The 6397-nt window shown below is 55.4% G+C and overlaps 1 protein-coding gene across 1 annotated transcript in view; it reads left to right on the top strand.

The window, feature by feature from the left end:
• The first annotated feature begins 4923 nt into the window (after positions 1–4923).
• The window catches only part of MAP3K8 (mitogen-activated protein kinase kinase kinase 8), a 26377-nt gene continuing 24903 nt past the window's right edge, over positions 4924–6397 (top strand). The window contains exon 1 of the mRNA XM_029238717.1: positions 4924–5001. The gene's annotated coding sequence lies outside the window, so the exon portion shown is untranslated. The remainder of the gene's footprint in view (positions 5002–6397) is intronic.

Raw genomic sequence — 6397 nt, 5'->3', positions numbered from 1 at the left:
CTAACATGTAATGTGTGAAGAACACCGTTTCAAAGGAGGTTAGTAATGATTGTTTTTGGAGAGGATGCTCTTCTGGTGTTTTTTTTTTTTTCTACCTCTACATTTACACTTGCAGATCAGCCTGTGCTTAATTTTTTAAAACAATTCCTTGCCTCACCCAAGCAATAAGTTGCCGGTAGTCCCTCACATCGTGTTTGCAGGTGATGTGTGGTCCTGGGATGAGGGGACTCTGGCTAATAAGGAGTCGTGGGAGATGCTTAGGAGATAATTTCCACAAATCCATCAGGGACTGCTCCAACATTTGGCCCCATGCAGTTTGGGGGAGCCTCACTGCTGAGCCCTTTTCCCCCCCTCTAAAAATGGGAAAAATGAAAGTTATTGCACTGGCCGGAGGAGAGAGCCTTGAACAGTTCCTGGGGGCATCCCAACCCATGTGGTAATCTCGGAAGCCCGAGATTAAGAAATGCTGTACCAGGAGTTTCCATTTGGGGGGTGGAAGAGAGAAGCACAGAGTAGTAGTTTCTGTTTTCAAAGTGTGGTTCATGGACCTCACATTTGGGGAAGTCACAGCACAAAGCAACGAACAAAAAAACATAATACATTTCATACAGAACGGCGTGATGTAGGGCCTTTGAGAGACCCGAGTTTTAGCTCTCTGCACATGAGAACAAAAGGTGTCTGACTCACATCTAGGCCCAGTTTAAACACGGCCTTCAGAGATAAACAACGGCCACAGCTGAGAGCATCTGGAAGCAGGGGATTTCTCCCCCCATCTCCCGCATGTGAGGTCTCCATCTCTGCCCCGGGCCCCATTGCCCTCCTTCCTTGCTGTTCCCACTTTGCACAGTGACGGCAGAAGTTGTGAGTACAGAAGGTGAGGAGAGGCACAGGAGGGATGAGGACAGAGGGGACTGTCCCTTTCATCCTTGTCCGCCCTCTGGGTGGTCTAAAGGGAAAAGCCTTGCATGCCGATGCGGCAGGAATATAGATACCCCCGGATTCCTTAAGGCATTCAGGTGCCTCTGCAATCTTCTCTGGGATGCCGTAGGGTGGCCAGGGCGGCGGCGACGGCAGAGCAGAATGTAATGATGCACACGTGGTGGTCCCCACAGGTCTATTGGAATCCTAATCCCCCTCAAGATGCTGCGAGAGGCCAGCAGGTTCATCGCCAGCAGCTGCAGGGGGCCCGGGCCGGGCTGGAGGAAGCAGTTTGTGTTTCAGGTACCAGAGGAGCAGGGCCAAAGTCCAAGGAGCATCAGCCTTGGGAGTGGGGGGACAGGGTGGGTCTGGCGGTCCTGAATCTCCTCCCCTGGGTGCTTCATCCTTCCATCTGCTGTGTCTTTTTAGTGGCATCCAAGCTAAATTCTCTGACAGCGCGTATGCAAGTTTTGCAAATTACAGCTTTGTAACTTAGAAAGACTTAATATGAAAAAGTTCAATTATCACTGAAATCCACTCACATTGTCATAAGAAACTTACCTCCGTCAATGAAAAAAATAAGACCTACTGGACTTCTAACATACAAGTTCAACTGCTCAAAAAAGTTAAAGACGGTAATAGTGGTTTTAACTTGATTACTCACGTGTCTGTACAGTTTCTCATCTGAAGGTTATTGTCAGAAGTTTAAAGAGGTCATCGTTTAAACCTCTTGATGGGTAAATACGTATATAGCTGCAACAAAAGGCAGACAGAAAAAAGTTATGCTCATGACATCAGGCTCAAGTTCCTCTTAACTTTAAAGATGTCTTGGGTTTCCCTGGTGGCGCGGTGGTTGAGAGTCCGCCTGCCGATGCAGGGGACGTGGGTTCGTGCCCCGGTCTGGGAAGATCCCACATGCCGCGGAGCGGCTGGGCCCGTGAGCCATGGCCGCTGAGCCTGCGCGTCCGGAGCCTGTGCTCCGCAACGGGAGAGGCCACAGCAGTGAGAGCCCCAAATCTTATTTAAAGCTTTACTGAAATTCAATATTTAATGATCTTCCTCAAACCCTTTTGTATTTTACTGTTATTATAATTTAAGAAAAAGAAATACATTTTTCACCAAGCCACATATAGGTATCCCCTACTTTTCTCCAGTTTATCCCAGTATTCTCTAAAAATATTATATTTTTTGAATATGAAGAAGACTGGAGAGCAGTGTCCTGTATTCTGTTTATTAGTCTAGAGCCCAAGGTTACATAGGCTGATGCACTGACTGGGTCACCTGCCACTGTTCATCATTTTGGTTCTGTTGAGTAAATGAGCTCTGATTTCCAAACTACAGATGACAAACCTATTATTGTCCCAACCTGCCAGTGGAGAAAGCCTCTTCAAGTACACTGCAACCTTGCAACTCAATTTTCAAGTGCATTTTGTTGGGTGCAAACAGCTTCCAGAGCTGTTTTGTAACGTGCTTTAATCAGCCACCTCTGGCTGTGTGCGCTCCTGCTCCGGTGGTTTCTCCTTGGCAAGTTTAAACCTCACTGTTCTAGCATGCTGAGCAGTATTGCTTTTGCAAGCCTGTGTAACAAAGTCTTGACGGAGAAAAATGCAAGTAGTCTGCAAACTTTTTCTTTCTCTTCAATTGTCCTCTCTCTCTGGTAATCCGGGTCACCAGATCCAATCTTTGCTAGACTTTAAAAATGTATTTGAGTAAAATCTCTTAATTCACCCCACCAGATGAAATCTGCTACTGCATAAGCAATGAACAGCCAGAGAGAACCCCGCTGGAGCAGCCATTTCACCAGCTCCCTAAAATGCAACTATATTTGGAAGACCTCTATGTAGGAAGTAAGGCTAATACTTAGTTCCCAGAAGATTAGGTGTGGTTTTCATTAGCTCATCAAGGGGGTGGTTCCATGTTTCTATTTTTAAAATTGCTTATAAAGATCATCCTTCGTTGGTCAGAGACAACAGATAGAGGAGAGACGTCTCTCACGTTATGATTAGAGGCAACAACCAGGCCAATCTGGTTCCCAGAGAAAAGGCGAAGGGAGCTGATGCTACAGTTTCAGCCGAGACTGGGATAATCTGCTTTTGAGTCCCGGCCAAATTCCACGGAGTCCGCGGCCAGGCCAGCTGGGCTTCTCCCCGCCTGGGCGCGGGCTGCATCTACCGAGTCAGGGCAGCAGGGTCGGTCCAGGCGGCGCGCCCTCCTGAAAAAGCAGAAGAAGCCCAGTCCCCTGGACCAAGGTCGGGGGGTGGTCCAGCCCTGAGACCACTTGGAAATGGTACTCGCCCCGCGTCATTCATGCCGCTGCACTCTAGTACTTAAAATAATTGGGGGGATGGCTCAGTGTCTCCAGTCAGTCGTCACCGTTTAATTTGCTAGTTGGGCTCGCTTTTACTAAAGTCTCGGGCGTCTGTCAATCCCCTTGTTATCACCAACGCCACGGGCCCAGAAGCACAAAGAAGTGATGGGCGTTAAGGTCCTACAGCGAGGGCCTTGCTTCTCATCTCTGCTAGCCTCTGTCCGCCGACAATTCTCAGATGACTTCCTTGGGTGGGAATAACAATTCACTTTCCGTAGGAGAAACGTGGAGTCTTCGAGCGGCTCCGCTGCAGTCTTGTTCTTGTGTGCGTGTGAGGGTGCGTGGGCCCGAGACGAGCTTGGGGACAGGAAAGGGCCAGACGCGGACTCAGCGAGGACGTTGGAATCTGGGCTCCACCTGGCACGTCCAACGTCCGGGTCGCCGAGATGGAGAGGGTCGGTGCCTTACAGCTTCTCTCCCTCTCGGGGCTGTCTTGCAAAATGTCCTGATACTCAGGAAGTACTGGCAGGGGCGCGGGGCAGGGGGGAGCGCGTGCCGCCTCTCAGTGGGTATCGGCAACGTCCAGCAGAGAGGATTTCGTGGAGAGAGGCGCTGTTTCCCTAGAACTTCCTTCCGGCTTCGCCGCGAGAAAACGCTTTCCACTCGAGAAGGAAGATCGCTCTAGACGCATTTGGACCTTCTTCCCCAGCGGGACAGAGAATCCCAGACTCGAAGCTGGGGGTTATAGGAGGAGACGGGGCAGATACACTTTGTAACCGGGCGGTGCCACCAATAACCAGTTCCGATAAAGGCTGCAAAGAGCGAAACCAGGTTTTGCTGGCGGGGACCCCGGCCCTCGTCCAGCGCCCCGTCACTTCCCACGGCAGCCTCTCCCAAGCCCTTAAACTGGGTCGGTGCTGGGGGCCACGCATCACCGCCCTGCGTGTGTGACCTGGACCGAAACCTGAGCGGGGCGGGCCGCGGTTCCGGGAAGCTCCCTGCGCCTCCTGCAGCGCGGCGCGGGCAGCACGCGGCGCCCCTGTTCGCCCCCTCCCCCCGCCCCGAGCACACAGACACACCCTCCGGCATGGGGGGCGCGGGAAAGGGCCGGGGAACCCCACAGCAGCGCCGAGGGCGCCGGCACCTTAGGAAATACGAGCTTCCCTCGGCGGCCGGGGGCGGAGGCAGGGTCGCCCTTTCCTGCTCCGCGTCGGGGCGCCCTCTACCCCCCGACTGCCGGGTCCCCAGGTCGGAGGGAACTCGGGGGTGTTTTTCCAGGCTGTGGGCCGGAGCCGCGCAGCCGGCGGTGGCCCCCGGGAGGCGTGGCGAGACCGACCCCGCTCCCGGCGCGCCCCACCCCCGTCCCACCTCCAGCTCCGCCCAGCGCCCCGAGGGCAAGCGGGGGGAGGCCGGAATTTCCCCTCGCGGGGGCTCGGGTAGCCTTGCTAGCCGGCGGGCTCTTTCTGTTTACGGAGAGAAAGGGGAAATGGAAGAGGCGGGGAGGCGGCGGCTGGAGTCCGCTGCGCCGCCCCTCGGCCGGCCCAGAAGCTGTGAGTCAGGGGCCGACGAGGGCAGCCCGGGTGCGCGGGAGGCGCGGGGCTCACTCGACCGCTCGGGCCCGGACAGCGCGCCAACGCTCCGGGGCCGGTAGCCCTGGTTCCCGCTCCTGCCGACGCCGGACCTGGGGACGCCGGCGCGCCCGGCTCCCGGGGGCCGCCCGCCAGCTGCGCCGCGAGCCGTCGGGGGACGGCGGCGGGGCCGCGCGGAGGCCGCAGGTAAGAGTTCGGGGGCTCGGGGCTGTCGTTCGATCGCAGCCCTGTTGGGTGCCCCGGCGGTTCGCACCCTGAGGTCCGGGGCGCCCCAGCATCCGGGAGGGCTCCGGGGCCCTGGGGGGGAGGCCGTGCCCGTCTCCGGCTGCGGCGCTTCGGGGCTGCGCGCGGGTCGCGGCTGCAGCCGGCGCAGCTGGAAAGCACCTTGCGCAAGGGTCCCACGGGGCGCTGACCGCGACTCCTCCCCTTTCCTCCTCCTTCCCGGATCCCTAGCGCGCGAGCAGGGCAGGTCCCGGCTTCCCGCCGCGGGCGCCACCCGCAAGGCTGCGCCCTCCCTGCTCAGACCCGGTGAGTGCGCCCCGGAGGCGCGGGGCCCGGCTGCCGCTGGCCCTGGCGATGGGTGCTTTTCTCATGTGCAAGTCCTTTAACGCTCCCTTCGTCTTAAGGACCGGGAGGAATGGAGGGGAGGGGGTTTAGCAGGGTCGAGAGCCTCCGAGCAACTTCACGCTTGCATCCCGGATCCCATTCTGCGACCAGTAGGGTGGTTATAACAGAACACGAATGCTGGGCTTTTGGCCTAAGAAAGAATGTTAAGGGGGAAAATGTTATTTCACAGATGTTTCCCCGTGGAAATGCAGTATCAGGATTCCGAAGTTCTAGTTCTAGTTCTAGGAGGGGAACCACGTTGAAAAGGAAGTGCAGCGTCCAGATCGTCCCAAAAGTTAACGGGGAAGGCCGCGAGCTATCTTTAAGAAAACATTGCAACGTCTGTTTCACTTTTGGAAAGACGTATTTTGGCCCAGAATAAAGGACTGCTCCCGACAAAAACAGGGAAAGAAGCAGTAATACAGTTGCTTTGCGTATCTGTGGCCTGAGTTTTAGGTACTTGCCAAGTAGAAGGTAATTTGAATCGGCAGACGCCCCCAATCTGATGGATTGAGGTTGGTATGCGGTATTTCTGGCAGACGTCCTATAAGGAAAATTGGATGGTTGAGGCATCTAGAGGTTTTGAAGTGGCTGTGCTTCTAATACAGCTAGAATGTTTTCATTCTCGGTTTCTTTTAAAAAAATAAATTTGTTTATTTATTATTTATGTTTGGCTGTGTTGGGTCTTCGTTGCTGCGCGGGCTTTCTCTGGTTGCAGCAAGCAGGGGGTGCTGAGGTGCGCGGGCTTCTCCTTGCTGTGGCTTCTCTTGTGGCGGAGCACTCGCGCTCTAGGTGCAGGGGCTTCAATAGTTGTGGCTTGCGGGCTCAAGAGCTCAGGCTCAGTAGTTGTGGCACACGGGCTCTAGAGCGCAGGCTCGGTAGTTGTGGCGCATGGGCTCTAGAGCGCAGGCTCAGTGGTTGTGGCGCGCGGGCTCTAGAGCGCAGGCTCAGTGGTTGTGGCGTGCGGGCTCTAGAG

Source organism: Monodon monoceros, unplaced genomic scaffold (assembly GCF_005190385.1).
Source record: "Monodon monoceros isolate NGI ecotype Baffin Bay Population unplaced genomic scaffold, NGI_Narwhal_1 Super_Scaffold_21, whole genome shotgun sequence".
Classification (NCBI taxonomy): domain Eukaryota; kingdom Metazoa; phylum Chordata; class Mammalia; order Artiodactyla; family Monodontidae; genus Monodon; species Monodon monoceros.
This window is presented reverse-complemented; position numbering and strand designations above follow the sequence as displayed.